Below are 18488 nucleotides of genomic sequence, written 5' to 3'. Positions count from 1 at the left end.
TAGGAAAACACCATGGTTTTTGATAAGGTTGTAAACAGAAAGCAGAAAAGCAGAAATCCTGGTGTTTGTTTTAATGTTTACTGCATCATCCTGAAGTTTTCTGCTGCCCCCCCCAGAAGTTAGTGATGGCACAGGCAAAAAGAATATTGTCATATTGAAAATAAATACCCAAAAAGAAGAAACTTAGGCATTCTTTGAAGAAAAAAATTGCAAAGGGGGTGAGGAAGAAAGCTGGTGAATAAGTGTGTGTGTGTTTGTTTAAGGAATTGAATGGGTAGCAAATACTTTTCTATGTGTGTGGAAAATATGACTTGGCTTTTGCAATAGCATTTTATGGGAAGAAAGATCAAGGGTTCAGGAGATGAAATACTTATTCATAAAATGTAGGGAGCAAAGACAAGCTACTTGTTGTGCTTCTGCCCATTTGCTGTAAGTCCAATCTAGCTGAATCATTTCTAGGAATGGAGTGGGAACTGGATTTCCAGCCTCCTCTCTGTCCTTGGCTTCTCTCCTGCATGGCTGCCACTGATTAGTACTTGTTGTACTGAGCTTTTTGTGGAGGGTATGTTCCTGTCCACTTAACTGCTAAAGCTTTTACCACCTTGGGATCTAAGCACAATCCACTTGAACCTGGATTAAAAGAGCCAATTTGTTTTATGGAGGCTTTTTAACAGCCATCAGGCAGAAACTGACCCGGGTAGGATTTTGACCTGATACTGGAGAAATGAAAGGCCCTTCCCCACTACTGGTCTATTGCCACGCTCTGTGGGTAGTTACAAGCAAAGACACAAGCAAACCCAACCCAAGCATTTCCTCTGGTGTTTGAGGTCTTCCAAAAGGCTGAAGATGTATGATCTGCCGCATGAAGCCAAGCTGTGCTGCAGGTGTAACATTTATTAGTTAGGTGAATGTGATATTTTATTTGTGTATCTGAAGAAAATCGGGGTTAGACTGCACAGGCTGGTTGCCTGAAGGTTTTTGCTGTCTGCTCCCCCATTCTGTGCTGCCCAGATGATTTCAGCTCTGCTCAGCTGCTGTGCATATAGGTGTGTGCCAGGTCTGTACAGCAACCTGGGCTAGACTGCCATGCTGTCCTGTGCCCAGCATTGTTTAATCTGGCACCTTCCCAGCTCACCTTAAACATTGCTGCATGCCTAAAGTTAATGTGGCTCGGCAAGGCCGTGCCACAGAGGGGCCTGGTGGTGGTTTTTCCCTCTTTTCAATAAGTGTAATGGGAGGAGGAATTAAAATAGCTGTTCAGAATTTTTTTGAGAACTTTGAGAGGATATGAGCCCCTGTGCTTTCTATGGGTTTCAGGACAAGCTGATGCCACATCCGAGAACTGAAGTTTGTCTGCCTGTCAGGAGGCAAAGGGGCTGGGCTGGTGCCTTATGGGGTGAATTTGAATCGGTTTGGTTAAAAAAGTGGCTGTAGTTATCTTGGTGATTAATATAAATAATTTTGGTTGTTAACAAGCAAGTTTTAGTATTCTGTATTTTTTAACTTTGAATATGAGTCAGCAGTGCCCTGGCAGCCAGGAGGACCAGCTGTGTCCTGGGGGCCATCAGGCAAAGAATCACCAGCTGGTTGAGGGAGGGTATTGTCCAGCTCTGCTCTGCACTGGTGCAGCCTCACCTTGAGTATTGTGTGCAGTTTAGGGCACCAAAATATAAGAAAGATATAAAGCTATTAGAGAGCGTCCAAAGGAGGGCGCTGAGGTGAAGGGCCTTGAGGGGAAGCCGTATGAGGAGTGTCTGAGGTCACTTGATCTGTTCAGCCTGGAGAAGAGGAGACTGAAGGGAGACCTCATTGCAGTCTGCAACTTCCTCGTGAGGAGAAGAGGAGGGGCAGGCACTGATCTATTCTCTGTGGTGACCAGTGACAGGACCCAAGGGAATGGCCTGAAGTTGTGTCAGGGGAAGTTTAGGATGTATATTAGAAAAAGGTTCTTCACCCAGAGGGTGGTTGGGCACTGGAACAGGCTCCCCAGGGCAGTGGTCACAGCACCAAGCCTGACAGAGTTCAAGAAGTGTTGGGGTGATACTCTCAGGCAAGGTGTGACTGTTGGGGATGGTCCTGTGCAGGGCCAGGAGTTGGACTCGATGATCCTTGTGAGTCCCTGTCCACTCAGCATATTCTGTGATTGTGTGATTCTTTTTCTCCCAGAAGAAGGAATTGTTTTTTTAATGGTAGTCTTGATCCAACGTGCAATTTTTTTTAGCAGCAAGTGAAGGAGCTTCCTAGAGGAAAAAGGTTCTTGGTAAGATTGTCACCTCTGCATTCTGCAATTACTTTGCATTTAATGAATGGGTTGGGGGGCTAACCAAATTCATTAAAAGCAATTTGTTTACCTAAACAAAACTTATGTGAAAATGCCACGACTGAAAGAATTCAAAAGCCTCTAAATGATTCTGTGGGGAGGAAGAAAAGTTTTTTCGTTGTTGTTGTTTTTAATCTTAAGCGTGATTCCCCTTCACCCCTGGCTTTTCTAGCTCTGCACCCATTTGTGCATGTGTACTTGTATGGTTATCAGCACAAGTATGGTTCCAGGCCCCTCAGGGCAGCAGCCTTGCCCTGCCTTATGGCTCAGAAAGGACTCAGAAAAGCCGGAAAGATCCTGACAATTTACAGTTACCACCCTGTTTTTATTACATGCCTCTTGCAGGCTCCTTTGTTGAGGCAATGCTGTGCCAAATAAAAGACTATTCTCCTGGTTTGGAGCAGCTGTTGTACCTCGGGGGTAACCCTGCTGCCAGTGGCTGTGGGGGAGCACAGGGGGAGGATGCTGGCAGGCCAGGCAGAGCAGCTTTATTTGGGATGCTGTCAGCTTTCCATCCCCTCTGCTGGGGTTTCCCCACTTCTGCTAGGGGCAACCAAAACCAAAGGGGCTGTACTCCAAAGCATGCTTTTGCAAACACAGATAGGGGCACACAGAGGGCCAGCTCATTCCTATATGTACTGCCGCATTGTGGTGGTGCATGAAATACCCACTCCTATTACCTGTTCCATAGGCACTTCCTTCCCTTGCTGGCTGCCTCCTGGCTAGCTCTGTCATACAGGTATTTTGGCAACCATAAGTTCAGCAAGGTTAGTGAGCACTCACTAATGCTGAGGGTCTGGCTGTTGCTGCAGGGGATGTCAAATTGTAAAGAGGAGATGATGACCAGCCTTTAGGATGTGAGGACAGAGATGCTGGGCTAGCTCACTCCCCCGGCAGTTCCTCACGTGGCTAGGTTTCTTCTGCAAAGCCAAGGAAATACTTCTCCCTGCCCTTACTGCTGATCACGGTGAACTTGAGTCCTTCCCTGTCTAAAAACAGGATGCATTAATATTAAAATTGACCAAATTAATGCCAGGATGGCAAAATGGTAATTGGTGGCTGCTATCTCTTTCCTTCTCATGGGCAAAGGCCCCCCATCCTTTGCTGCTTGGACAACCTGGCTGCAGTGTGTAAAACACATCAGTGCTGCTATGCTGCAATTAGGGTGGTTTCTTAATTTGTGAGTGCTGTGTCCATCAGGACTTCTGCTGCCTTTTGGGGGACCCAATGGTAGGGACTTCCCATCTTCCTCAGGAATTCCCATTTTCGCGTGAGGAGATGTCCTAGTCAGGGCCTAGAGAGCCATAAAGGGAAGATTGTAAATGTATGGGATATTTCAATCAGATAGCATGTCTGTGTTTAAATACCTTTTGGCTGCAAGAACTTGCCTTTCATACCTCATGCTGTCATTTAAAGGAATAAATAGCAAGAAATGGGACTGGATTGCTTTTTAAGTATCTTAAAGGTAGCCAAGATATAGATGCTCCCAGAACCTCTGTCAAAAAGGAATTAAATTGTTTTCATCTAGTGTATTAAGAGGATCAAAGCCAACCTGTCTTTTAGGAACCTTCTGCCTCTTCTTCCCCAACCACCTGGGGAAAGCAGACTCTTTCTTTACAGTGCTGGGACACAGTTGTCCAGCCTTCCCACCTTTGCCGCCTCCACTCAGTACTTTATTGAGGGAGTTGTGTATATTCTTTTCAGCCTGACAGTTCATTTCAAATTAGTGCTGTGTTTCCACATAGAGTCAACTTAGATCCTTCATTATTATCCGTAATATGTGAAGCAATTAAGATTGTTCAGCTTTTTGCAAGATGAGCAAAATCCAAAAATGCTCGTCTCTCTCCATGCCTCTTCCACGCTGTGCAATGGTTTTGCTCAGAGCCTGCACATTTTGGGAGCTTTTTTGACTTCTTTGCATGTTGGGCCAGCAAAATTTTAATCCTAAAGGTTGAGAGGCAACTGCCTACGTGATCTTGCGAGCATTGCCAGGTATGGGGTGAGCCTGCCAAGTCATTTGAAGATGGAGTATGTTGACATGGTCTCGCAGGGTGTGATTTACAGCTGTCCTCCCTCAGGCGGGAGGCACTGGGGCCAGTCAAAGCCAAGTGACCCAAAGGCTCTGTTCATTGCAGTGTGCAGGCAGGTAACTAAAAAACCTGAACATTTCCTTTGCAATATCTTAAAAAGTTCGTTCTGTTGTAGGCAGTTAGGTATATTCAGAACATACATACTGTGTATTTTCTGCATCATTTTCCTGTAGCAAATATTAGTCAGTTGCAGTTATCATAGGATCCTCATTTTGGTCAGGATACTTCTCAGTGACCTCTCCATACCAGGATGAAGGGGTATTGATGATTGTATCAGTGCATAATATGTTAGGTGAACTAATTCCTGCTCAACAGAAATAATTTCAGAATTCACATTTAACAGAACAGGCTTGAAAAGAGTTTTGCAAATCCCTTGCTTATTTTAGATACTTCTCAGTGGTTAGGTTTATTTGCCCTCAAGTAAATTTTCCCTTTTCTTTGTCTCCAGTGATCATTTTTGTGTGGGGCTATTTTATTAGTCCTGTGTATATGGTAGTCACAGTTTGCTGCCCGACAGCAGTTACTTGGATTCTAAATAGGAAAAAAAGGGAAAATTAATTTGTGATTGCGTACTTGTCATTTTGATTTTGTCCAAATACAGATGCAGGATTATGTCAGAGAAGTCTTACATGTAGCCAATATTCCATATATTTTTGGTTTAATGCAGGATGTTCTTCTGTGTCTTCTGACTCAGAAAGGAGGGAATGAAAGTTGAGTTAATGTCATAATATGACATTAATTTTGAACTACAATTCTGGTTTTCTACAGACTCTTAACGAACAGTGTGAACAACTTTCCAAGACAATAAAAGAACATACTGAGAATTTTTTTTCCCCATTTACTATGTTTAGACATCATTTTACGAACTCTTGCTTTAGCATGACAGTTCTTTCAGAGTCAGTGTGGCTGGGTATGGGGAGAGGTTTTAGGCTGTGCTTAAACAAGTTCTGTCCAAGAAATTGGACACCTTCCCAAAGTATTCTGTTCTCAAGACGGGAAGGGAGAAGGTAAGAGGACATCACTGTGATGTAGGACAGTTCTGCAATCAAGTAGTTTCCAGTCTGGCTTGGCATGTTGTTCAAAAGTAGCTCAGACCTTCAGTGTGTTATGACAAGCCATCTGAAATTGCTACCATATTTTACATCTTTTTAGAGACTGACCTTTCCTCACTTGGGAAACATAAAGGAGCTCATCTACTTACCCAGCAGTTCTTTCTGAGTCTGTGTTAATTTCCTTTTTGTTGACCTGAATTTATAACTCTGGAAACAAAGGCAAATGCAGAAGATTTTAAAGAGCTGTTTCTTGAACTTTAAAAGTTCCCTTGAATAGACTTGGCACTTTTAAATGTCTCCTTATTTACAGTTGGGTTTTGTTGGGTTGTTTTGTTTTAGGTTTTGGGTTTTTTTTCCCTCTTTTCCTTTCTGGAATTCCTGACTCAGATGAAGGAGATTTCCAGTATTACTGTGCCTGAAATTGCTGGAAATTTATCTGTGATACTTTAACAAAAAGGATCACAAAAAAACCCCAACCCTATGTCAAAGCTGTATTTCTTTCATATTGTATTGTTAATCGAATGATTTAAGTGTAATCTTAAAGCACTTGATAATCAGAGAGAGTACACAAACTCTCTTTGTTGAATCTTGTGAATTGCATTGCATTTCTCAGTCACTGGCATCTGAATAAGGATACCAGGGCAAACACAGAGAAATAACTTTCCATCTTCCTTTGCGTGAAGGATGGGTGGCAATTGTAACCTTGTACCCTGAACCCTCTCCTCTAGGGACTTGTTATGATAAATTTGCAAGGTGCTCCTTATTTTATGGGGTTTTTTTAGAAATTACAAGCAGTGAAGTAGAACTGAGTCTGAGATCTGCTCTATTTTATCAGAGTTATTATCTGTGGTTTAAATGTGTTAAACAGTGATGAAGGAGATGCTTGTGTTCATTACTTGGTTGCCTCTCTCAGAGGTTTGGTCAAAAGTTCTGGGGAGCAAGTTAGATTTTTCTTAACAAAAGCACATAACTTATAAAATTGAAAAAATTGCTATCTTTTCTCATCAGCAACTTTTCTCAGAACTTACGATGGACTGGATAATTGAGTTTTTTCTCTGACAAGGTTGACAGAGTTGAGATGAGAGCTTGGAGGTTTTTTCCCAGAGCAGTCTGAGCCTTGGTAGTGAAGCGCTTTCTGGGAATCAAAGTCAGGGTTCTAGGAGGCTTTCAGGATCCCTGAAAGCTGCTGGGGACCTCAACTGTCTTTTTGATGTGCATGCACCATGCAGTGTGTTGTACCCATATTTATGGGTTTCTAAGCGCTCTGCGTCACAACTCTGATGTACAGAAAATTGAACTCTTGACTGATTTATGTGAGCTTTTAGCTGTGATCTCCAAGCAAAGTGTTCAGTGGAGTGTTGAGATCTTCATGTAGCTGGTCTAGCAGCTTTTGGAACATAGTCAACCTTTGCCTTTATTAGCATATTGGTAATTATTGCCTTATGGTACCTTTCATGTGGTATTTGGTAATTCATTTTCGATGGGAGGACCTGTTAGGCACAGCCTGAGTCTGCTATTGTCTCATTGTACCCATTGCTTTAGCTACACTGGAGGACATCCCCCAACCTGGACCACATGCTCTGACACATCCCTTCTAACTTCAGGGGCTTCTCCAAGTACTTTGAGTGACCGGACTTTTCACTGCTTTACCTTTTTCTGATGTTCTCAAAATTTCCTGGCTTCCAGGGCTCTTGATTTTCCCCATCTTTCAGTAATTCACATTAGAGGTAAGTGAGCAGTGGTTGTTGTAGGCTGTGGACTCAGGTTCCTAGTCTCAAAAGAATTGCATTTGTCAAAGAAAACAAAAGCTATGTTTCCCTTGCAGTACAGCAAAATGGCTGAGCTGAGCAATTCTTCTCATTAGGTCTGTGACTTGCTTCATCTCCCTCACATACAATTATACACGGAGAGAAAAACTCCCATTGCATATTTTTGTGCACATCATCCAAGCTTGAGGACTTGGTCTAGAAAGATTAAACTCGTGTTCTGTGTTTGCTGCCAAGATGCTACAATCCACTGGAGATAAAACGTATTCTTTTTTTGCTGAGTGAGAATTCAAAGCTATTTATTAATAAGGAAAAGAAAGTGCCAGATCTTTCTCCTTGTCTCATATGTGTGGGTATGTGAAGGGTACTGGTCCTGCTTCTGACCCTCTGTTCCCCCTTTCCAAGGGACATTTTGTACAAATCAGCACTAGAATCATCAGGTTTCTAAAACCAGCTGTGACAGAATAGGCTTTAATTTAAATGCCTTTTAATTTAAAGTCATTCATGCTTTTCGGTGTTTCAATTTGTACAGTAATGAGGAGATTTTCAGGTATAATAGAAGAATTGGTCTCTCAACTCCTGTTGGCTTTTACTGGGTAGGATATGAAGAGAAAGCTTCCTATGCTGCTGTCCTTGAAACATCTCTCCGTAAATGTCTAGCATTTTGTGGTGAGTTGGTGTTTCTCTCCAGGAGTCTTTGAAGCCAGTATTTTCCTGACTTCTTACCAGAACTACCAAGCAAAGCTTTATATTCAAATATTTAAAAGATTGTAATTGCTTTAATTAAAAAAAAACATGCACATACCTGTATTTGATTTATATTACAAGTACCTGTATTATCAGGTTGTATTTGCCAGAGTAAATACCTGAAAGGTCTTAAGAACCTCATTATGTTGAAGCTTATGGACTGAGCTGGCCTGTTTCTCAGGTTTCACAAGGTTTTGTCCTATCTTCCTGTGTGTGTGCGTGTTTATATGGGCGTATACGTGCCCTTACATTTACCCTACCAAAAAGCAAGCAGCCTGAAGACCTGTAGTCATCCTTGGTGGGAATAAATACACATTGCCTGGTTTTCTGGAACTGTTGCAAACACTGGTGAAATTGCCTTGAATTGCAGGAGGAGGTCTGGTTTGCTCCCACCTAAGCAGTCTCAGTCTCTCCTGTGCAAACTAAAGCGAAGTGTAAAAGCTTTGCTGCAAGTGAAAGCCAGGCTTGGAGCACATGCTGCCATGTGAGAATCGCTGGCACGAATAAGCGGTGTGCAGGTGATCTTCTTCTTCAAGATTTCTACCTTGAAATTTTAATTTTATTTTTTTCCCCTTGGTGGAGTCGTATTGGTTGCTTCTGCTCCCACTTAAAAATACATATGGGGAGAAAACATTAGGTAGGTGACAGTACTTTCTAACCTGTTCTGTAAGGGATTTTCTGCACACTATTCTGTACGTGTTTTAATACACACTGTCAAACAATATATCATAACGCCTATATACTTTAGCATATATTTCTGCAGCTGTATGTAGTGGTTCATCAAAATACCTTGTGCCGAGAGGACTTTCGACTTGTGTCCCCAGATGAGTTGGGGACCAGTGTGAGCCAAACTCCTTTCAGGAGCCAAGGTCAAGGCAGGCATTCTTGAACTAAGCCTAACGTCATAAAATCTCAGGAATTCAGAAGTTAAGTTTCACTGAGAAGTAAGCCATGTAAATGTAATAACGGGAAATATTTTTTTTCCCCAGAACAATACAACAGTCCAGTTGTATGTGCCTTAAATATGAAAATAGCAAGGGAGGCTCTAAGTAACAAGGGTGACAGATAAAGTTGGGAGGAGAGAGAAGGGAGGGGGAAGGTGAGAGTCTCTTTTTTCTCACTTTTGTCCAAGGAACAGTGCTGTAATGGAGGGTCTCACTGGATGTGTGAGGGTGTTTGGAAGGTACACATGTAAAATCTGGAAAGAGCTTTCAGTTTTGGGTGCAAAAAAGCCATCTCTGTTTGAAAGTGGTCTTGGGAAGAAGCAGAGCAAACAACACTATCATAATGCGTCTTCTCTTCCTTGGCGTGCAGTTGTCATGAGCGATTTGTAACTCTTTTCTTGGTTCATTGTTCCCCAGCTAGTGTGTACTCTCCATTCAGTAGTGCCAGAATTAAGATGAAGCCTGCCCGTTTCAATAAGGCGGCTTTGTTGTCCAAATGGCAGCACTTGTATAGAAATTGGATTGACTCCAGCAGAGCTTGCACGATACACTGCAAAACTGTTGTCATATGATCCTTTTTATTACTAAGAAAAAACCAGTTCTCAAAAAAGCCAGACTAGTCCTCTTTTTTTCTGCTTTGTTAGAGAGGGGGAAAAATCACCAGAAAATTCTTTCTATTAATAGTAGACTGCAAATTTGAAAACTATACCTAATGTTTGAGTATAATAAAGAGATTGGTTTAAGTGAAGTGACATTAATGTAGAAATATGATAGAGCCCAATCTACTTCATTTTATGTATCAGGAGCCTTGATTAATCAACTCACAAATCTAAGTAAGCGTGTACTCTTTAACCTTAGCAAGAGAGGATGGGAGGTGATGGCACAACAGGGAAGGGAGAGATGTTGGAGTGATACAGAGTACTGCTGTGGTTTCCTAAAAGTATGTTTCTCCCAGCTACTTGCATTTCCACAAGATGTGGAAAAGAGGCAGCTTGCTCTAAACAAACAGTTGGAAAGAGTGAGGATTTCTGGTTACTCTGCATTCGTATAGCACCTAGTACTGTGAGTCCCTCATCCAGGCCAACCACAAGGGAGGATGAATCCTTATGAGAAAGACATTAACTGCTAATGTCTGCTGGTGCTACTAATGGAAATTGCTATTTCAACTTGAAGTATTTTATTCCCTAAGAATTTTTTTCCTCCATTATGGAATAAAGCATCTGTAAATAGAACACTTCTTATCAACTAGGGTCCAGGTGTTGCATTTGAAAAGACAATTTTCTTCCCTTTATTCTCTTTTTTTTCCCAGTCACGTGCAGAAAATAGGTGAACACATTTTGTTATGATTATTGATACTATTTGTTATCCACAAAATTTTCTTTAAAAAATTGTCTGTTAACACTAGAGTAATGTGATGAGGAATTGCCTTAGTTCTAGATGAGTTTTATAAAGCAACTTTTTTTGTCTATTTAATTTATTAATGCACTTTTGTCTTGATAGGAAGACTCATTTTGCAGTGCTTTGTGATTTAATAAATGTTTCTTCTTTAGCTTGTCTTTTGCGAAAATGTGATAATATTTGTACAGGTGTTGGTAGCTAAAAAATGTAATTGAGTTCCTAGCACATATAGAGTAGAATTAATAGATTTCAAAGCTGGAGGGACCCATTATGCTTATTGTCTGACATACAGGACATCGAATTTCATCAATAATTCCTGCATCAAGGACGTAAATTCCAGCTGAGCTTGGGGGTGCTTTAAAGGTATCCAGTTCTGATTTAAAGACTTATGATAATAAAGATTTTGGATTTTTTTTTCCAATGGTTAGTTACCTTCTTTTTTTTTATTTTAGTTATAAGAAGTTTTGTACTGCTTTTCATCTCTGAATTTGTCAAGCCACTGGATTTTTTTGTATTCCATTTTTGTGTCCTAACTTCAGCTGATGTCTGATATCAGAGACCTTCACTTAGTGAAGGTATATATGACCAGGTCACCTCTCAGTCTTCTTTTAGATAATCTGAATCAATTGGGCTCCTCCTGCCCTCCCTGAGAGGTGTATTTTTTAGGGCTTTACTCTGGTAGTCCTTTACTCTTCTTAATATAATTTATGTAAGTATTGCTCATTATGGTTAGGTTTTTTTCTATTATGAACACTAAGCTTTTTGAAATAATGGGATTCCGTAAAACCCTATTTATTGTTCCATCAAGCATTAGTTCCATGTCCATCTGTAGGTCCTATGAAGTATTATCTTTGTTTGGTAGTTGTGGAGGCAACTATTTGTGCAATGAGTAACTGAGGAACTGTCTATTTTTAAATGTTCCAGGAGTTGGGAGGGTTATATGCTAGCTAGGTGTGCCAGGTGATGGAGACATATGTGTCACACATTAGGGGGACAGGAGCTCTCCTCTGCTCTTTCCTCACCTCCTGAAATGTGCTTCATAGTATTTGAGTCTCTTCGCTTGTTCCACAGCTCCATTGGTAGCATTTGTCTTTGTAACTGAAGTCTCCATTGAAGTTCACTTCTGTGAGAAATTTTCTTGTGCTAATAATTTGCTTAGTCTATGTCAGGGTTTTTGGGGTTTTTGTTTCTTTTTTTTTCTTCTTCTAATAGAATTTAGTTTGTGGATTTTTGTTTGCTTGGCATTTTAATTGATTATATTTCTGATGTCAGAGTTCCAAAATCCACCCTTCCCTCTGTAGACCTCTCTGTAGGGAAAGACAGATTTCTTCACCTACCCAGGTATGCAAAGTGTTTTGTTTTGATTTAAGTGGAAATAATGTGGATCTTGCATTCCGTATTCTTGATTCATTTCCCTGTTCTGTTCTGCATGGGATGAAGAATTTGGCCTTTTGTAGATGGCAGGGACTGCAGCTCTCCTGAAACCACTGGAGCTCCAGCCTCCATTTTCTGCTGCTTTTTGCTTGCCTGTTACTTTTCACTGCAGTTTGCAGGGGGAAGTAGCACTGAAGCTACCACTTCTTGAAGAGAAGAAAGGAAACTGCGAGCAGTGGTGCCACAGAACCACTTGCAAGATGCTACAAGCCTTATTACCAAAGGTCATCAGCATGTTGGAAACCTTTTCTGCCTGCATGGAGGTGTAAAAAAAGTGAGAGGAGGCAGAGTATAGTATCATGTGATTTTTTTTTTTCAGACATTGAAGAGGGAGCTGCTATTTGTGTCATGCATGGCATCTGTTCCTTGAAGGTTAGCCATGGAGAGGGAGGTGCTTGTATCCACAGGTGGTTATGGCACTGTCTGCATGCAGGGAAAGGTACAGACATCTTCTCTCATTTGGCAGGCCACTGGAAGCTCCATGACAATTTTGATTTGCTTCCGTGTAAATCCACATCCACAGCTTTCCAAGTATGTGGCACAGTGGAGGTTACTACGGGTCACTTAGCAGTTTCCAAGTTTGGTGAAGCTGCTGTGTAGCGCTTATTAAGGGGAAGGGAATACAACAGGTAAGCCAAGTAAATGGATTAGCCGTAAGCAGTCCTATTGTTGGCACTGCCTGGAGATGGGTTGTGAACCAGGCAGGCATGTCTTGCAAGCGATATTCTTTCATCCCCTGATTACAGAAGAGCAACATAAATAGAGTGGCCTCCATTGAAATGATTCCTTGAGGAAAGAGGCATTTAAAGCCAGGGATGGTTAGGGGTACTTGGAGCAAAGTGTTCAGCCAACCTACCGTTTCCAAGAAGGAAGGGAGGGGGAGAGGGGAAGGCGATTAAGCCGAGTGTCTCTCTGTCGGTCTCTGTCTGAATGCCTGAAATGTTAGGGACAAATGGTTCCTTTGAGGCATGCAGCACTGCTGTTGTCTTTAGGACCTTCATGGAGCAGCTTTTACCTTTAACTATTTTAAGTGGTTGGCTGCTGTTGGCTTGAGGGGGAGTTACAGAAGGAAGGTCACTTAAGAGGATGCCTTTGTATTTTATTAACAGGAATGGTTGGGGAGGGGTAGAAGCAGTGTCCACTTCCAGTGGTACATGCTGACATATTTAGAGAAAGCATTTGCTCCTTCACAGAGATTGATAATAAAAATCATGGTCTGTGCCTGTAGTCCCTCTCCAAGAAGGGTATATGACTTTTGAGTCTTCTCTGCCCCAAACACAAAAAAACATGGGTTGCCCATGCCGGCCGGGCTGGCAGGCTGCCCACCTCATGCTGTACAGTGGCAGCTAGGGGGTGCGTGGGATGGGAATGCTGGCTTGCTGGTGTTTGTCCCCTGGCTCTGGAGGGTGACCTCTCCTTTCTCCCGTTCTGTGGCTTGCTTTTCAGCAGAGTAGGTAGCACAGATTAGTTCTCACTTATTTACAGCATGGTATGATTGGTGGTGTGGTTTTGGTGTCTCCCCCCTCCCCAACCTGGCAAGGTTTACAGTATTGCATGTGTTTAACTGTGCGGCTTGCCGGGATCAAAGGAGTTTAGGAGGCTTAGGGTTGGATATTTATGCGTTCATTTATTACCTACTGTTGTCATTCATATTATCTAAAATTACTCTGACTGAAAAGCTCAGGCAAAACAGCTACCTCCTTACTGCAGTGTTCCTTACTGTGCCTGCTGCACTCCAGGCTTCTTTTGGAGTGAAGCAGTGTTAGCTGGGACTGCCTCCAACCATCAGCTCCTTCAGGCACTACTGCAATGGCTGTGTGTGTCTATGTTGCTCTCTCCAAGCAAGGGAGGAGGGGGTTCTCCACATCACAGCTCACATCTGGTGCGTTGAATTGTGCTCTCAAGGAACTCGCTCCACTGCCCATCTTTCCCATTATAGCACTTATGTACCACTCAGCTATCACAGGTATCTAAATCTGGTCTCTTTATGTCAGAAAAAGACTCTTTCCCAGTCCTATCATCAGTCCAGGCTTTCTACCTTGGTATAAACAAGCCCTTTAAGGTGGGCTGAAGGGGACTTCAAATACACAAGGGGTATTGGGCAGTTCCTGTCCCACCCTCGCTCTCCCCAACCTCACTCTCTCTCCTTTTTTTCCCCCCTCTATTTTATTAAGCCAATGGGATTTTGAGCTGATAGCAGGTCTTTGATGAAGATAGAAGTAAGTTTTCTATTTTGTGCATTAAAGCCCCCTGTCTTCAATGCTGGCTACCTTGTTTAAAGTGTCCTGCTGTTTCTGCCAGGTGGAGTTGCAGGAATTAACATAGTTTTATTACCTAGAAACAATTTTTCACTATCTGCAGGCAAAAAACCTGGGAGATAAAATGAAGTCAGGCACTTTGTGTCTGGAGACTAAGGCTGTTGAGAGAACATGTTAAGTGTTAAAGGATTGCAGGAACAGCTTCCCTCTGAGACTTGTCTGCTCTCAAGTGTAAACCCCGTTTTGCAAACACTTGGCCATAGGCATCTGAATCAGCTGAGGGAACTAGGGAGAAGCGCAGATCCAGTAAATATGCATATATGGGATCTGCTCTTTCTCTCCTCTGGCTCACCTTCCATTGGTTATCTATTGTCAGGGACGCCATCTGGGTCTGTGACCAGATTTGTTTCCACATGTAAGTGTAACAAGTTTTGCCATTTCTTCAGGGGCGTATCTATCTTTTGATGTTTCTCCCACTGAGTAATAGGATTGAAAGTCACAGCAGTGACTGAAGCCAAGTTAGAAAAAGATCCCTGTTCTGATACCTCACTGTCCCAGACCTGGCACGATGGGCTGCCTGCAGCATTGCCCTGACACTTAGAGGCCCCACTGGTGTGTTGTTGGAGGATGTGTGTTCCACAGCCACTGCTATGGGAGGTAACAAGCTCCTTCAGCAACTCATATTCATGAAACTCCCTAAGAAAGCTCTCTGTTGGTGCAAGGGAGGTGGAACTAGGCTAGGTGTTTTCTGATTCAGCTGTTTGTACAGACAGACTTTTAAGTCGGAGAGAATGATGTAGCCATGTACGGTATCAATTTATCCAAAACCTCCTATATCAGATTGATATGTGTTGGAAGTACAACAGTCTTTTAGAAAAAAATTGACTTTAAGCAATTGGTCTAATAGGATTACTTATTTTCTGATGTGCTTGATTTTAAATCTTCGTAAATCTCCACATGGCTCATTTCCCCCTCAAAATTAATGCTGTTTTTTTTCTCTATGTGAAATAGTCTACAGTTATACCAAACAGAATTAGTATTTAGCATAGCATGGAAATAATGTAATTTGAGTATGTCCAATTTTCATTTGAGTTTTTTATTTAAAGGATTTCTATTAATGCAGATCTTAAAATATCATGCAACATTGTTAGCAAATAGAGGCATAAAATGACTATGCTGCTGAGCTCTCTGCAATTCTCCAGTGAGGCTGAAGACCTTTCTTGGTGCCTTGCAGCAGGTCAGAGGAACTACTTCAGATGCATTCTTCTGCTGCCATTTCTATGATTGCTTCCACCATAGGAATGATAAAGTGATATTTCACATGACTTTGTTCTTTTGGCAGTTCTTCACAGAGAACTTTGCAAAGCTGCAAGGATCCATTTGAACTCCACTTCAAGCATTGAGGGTATCAAAGAGTGGGTACATGCCATCCGTTTTGGCCTCATTTTACATGAAGAATGGATGAGTTTCATTTCAGGAATGTTAATTGAGCCATTTGAGTTCAGGTATGAACTCTTTGCATAACTGCATTTCATTGAGGGAGTGAATTCACGTGACCCTTTCCTGTCCCTCCTCACTTGTGTCATTTCATTTTTTCACCACAGCCCTGCTCCTAGTTTATTCCATAATCTAGATTATAGCCAAGGGCAAGACCTACATAAGCATATGGTGCACATTGCACATTGCATTATCTGAAGTCATGAGGGTGTGATTAATGGGCTTAGGGTTTTAATGTGGCCCGTCTTACTCTTGTGTCTCTTTCCAGTGAGGTTGCAAAGTCTGACCAGTGACTGCAACATGTGTGCACCAAGTGGTGAGGTGACTCTAATTTCCTTGAAGTACTGGGCAGCTGCTGGAGGTAAACGTCTGCTGCAAGGAGAGAGGATGATCTTGCTTCAAACTGGCCAACCTGGTTTAGATGGCACTGTTTTGTCAGATCCAAGTGTCTCAGGGCAGCTCGATCTCTGCCTTCTGAGCTGCACTGGAGAGAGCGGGAGATCTAATTAATGGGTTACATAAAGCAATGTTTCAGTTATTGCTTGGCCTTTTGGAGTGGTGTAGATGATGCAAGTTTGTCAGGGGGAACTGCTTCCAGTGTACTTTCTATGATGGGGTTTAACAGATGTGCAGGTCCTGTCAAAGAGAAGCACATATGAGCTGGACCAGAAGTCTGATCTGCCTTGTGAATTTGTGATCTGGAATTTGAAGGTTGAACCTTCATCTCAAATTTCGTACATAAAATTATTTGTTGGTGCAATACTTGGCTGCCCAGGAAAAATATGGTAGGCATCTGTCACAGCAAGAGTCTCTGGCTGGCCTGGCAACTCGCCATGCTAAAGAGACGGGGGCTTTACCATGTGGTGTGGCACAGTGGAAGAGAATGAGTAGATCAAAGCAGCAGGTGCAAAGGCTCCTGTATCTACATTATATTCAAACTGAGCAATTTATTCCAGACCGGATTTAATCCAGTCCTTTGGACCAAATGTCCCCACCACATTTGTGGGTTGAATTGACAGATTAGTAGAAGGACTGCTTGTTTCAGATCCTTCAATCTCCATTAAAAGATATCAAGGCATTTGTTGCATCCTTGGACCTGAATTTCCTATTGAGTTTTTTTCTGAAAGGAATTTCATTTGGGCCCAGCAGAGCCACCATGTGAACAAAGCCGGCTTGCAAATGGGAGAGATGGTCATCAGGGTTGCTTCAGAACTGCTTTGGACCACTCACTCATGTGGATACAGCCAGGGTGATCCTAGATGGAGGTTTAAGAAGCCCAGGTTTCAAGAAGCCCAGGTTTCCTTTGCATCTGTGGCACCACTGGGTGCCATGTGGCTTGTGGGAAGCCACTGTACCTCAGACTGCCCCATCTGCTTCAGGTAGGGTGATGTGCACTCTCAAGGTGAAAACTACTTCATCACAGCTGAATACATCCTGGCTGCTAGGGTTCTTGTAAATATTGCATGTGTGTTGTGGTGAGGGATGGGGACCTTGCACCTCATTCATCTTGCATGTTGCTGCCTTTGCTACTTTTGCAACAAACCCCACACTTTATTCATAAAATAATCTTTAATGTGTAGCAATGGGACATGCTTGTCAAAATATTGCTTGCTATCAGCCATACTACCTTGATGATATTTCAGAGACTTGTGTTTACTTGTAATAACACATCTTAGAAGGAAAAAGAGGTGAGGTTTCAGTTTACAGCCAGCTTGCTTAAGGTAGTGAAATTAACTTTAGAGATACAGAAATTGAAGTTGGATCTCTTTTATCCATGGTGTGGTGTTCAAACAAACTAAATTAGAAGCTTTGTTTGTGGACTGATACTCAGAATTCCAAGTTTTTATTTATCTTGGAAAGATCTAATGGTTTGCTTTTAGTAATAACAGTTCTGCTAATTTTTATGTTAGGCAATCAGATGTTGTTGGCTTAGATATCTGTGTCCTTCGGAACTGCTGTTTTAATTTTTGGATTTGGAACAAACTCAGCATCCTAAGTTAAAAGCAAAACTTTTCTCAGCAGGTTTAAGCAAAAAAGAAAGCGATTGTATCACAGAATATATGCACTTAACAGCTGAGGTTTTTGATTCCATGGTTACAACAACAAAACAAAAAAGCCTCACACATATAGCCAGTTGGTGATTTTATTGTTCAAGTTGGATGGCCGTTCTTAAAATGAATTTTAATGGACAAGAAAGAAAGAAAGAATGTACTGCTGTACTTGTGCAACTGGAGTTTGTGAAATAGGATTGGAAAAATACGCAGAATAATTGGGCACATCCTGTACTTAGTGAATCACCAAGCTAGTGCAATAAACATTGCTGCGTTCGGAAATTTAGATCTATACCTTGCTTTTGCCAAGAACAATGGGAATTGCTTGGGATCGTGGGCTATCTGAACTGTGCCTTGTGCAAGGTATTTTTTTTTCTTTGCATATTTCGTGTTCTGAGGTAATTTTTGATTTCATAAAATAGGCGTTGGTCCAGTTCTATGACACCTTGCATCTGCTTAGACTGACTCGGTGGAACCGAGGAGACAAACCAGGAGCTGTAAATGGCAGGACCTCTGCAGGCATCGGTATTGGTAAACGGAAAAAATTCCTGAGCAGCAAACTATGCAGTCTAGCCAACATCTTCCTTCAGAGAAATAGTCTTTTGTCTTCAAATGTAAAAACAAAAGCTACAGACATTTGATAGTTTCAATCTTGTTTGCCAGATAAGAGGGATAAACTTGTGAACATGTTTAAGAAATTACTAAGTTTTCAGAAAACAGGCTGTTATTTAAGGGACGTGGGAACCATTACGAAGCCAGAAACAAGTACAAAACCCCAATCTGCTCTTGAATACACACGTGGCTCTTGCAAATTATAAGAGCTGCACATGCACGGCCTTAATGGGATCTTGATGGAAACCATCCAGGACTGGAGTCTGGCTCCTGGTGAAATTAGGACTGCTGTCTGGCTAGGACTGAAGTTTGGGTCTCA

General features: G+C 42.0%; 1 protein-coding gene across 1 annotated transcript in view; it reads left to right on the top strand.

Moving 5' to 3' along the window:
* Nucleotides 1-18488, top strand: part of FOXO3 (forkhead box O3) — a 92011-nt gene that overhangs the window by 22699 nt on the left and 50824 nt on the right. The window lies entirely within an intron of this gene.

Source organism: Neopelma chrysocephalum, unplaced genomic scaffold, assembly GCF_003984885.1.
Source record: "Neopelma chrysocephalum unplaced genomic scaffold, ASM398488v2 Primary Assembly neopelma1_23, whole genome shotgun sequence".
Taxonomy (NCBI): domain Eukaryota; kingdom Metazoa; phylum Chordata; class Aves; order Passeriformes; family Pipridae; genus Neopelma; species Neopelma chrysocephalum.
Note: the sequence above shows the minus strand (reverse complement) of the source record. Positions and strands in the feature narration are given on the sequence as shown.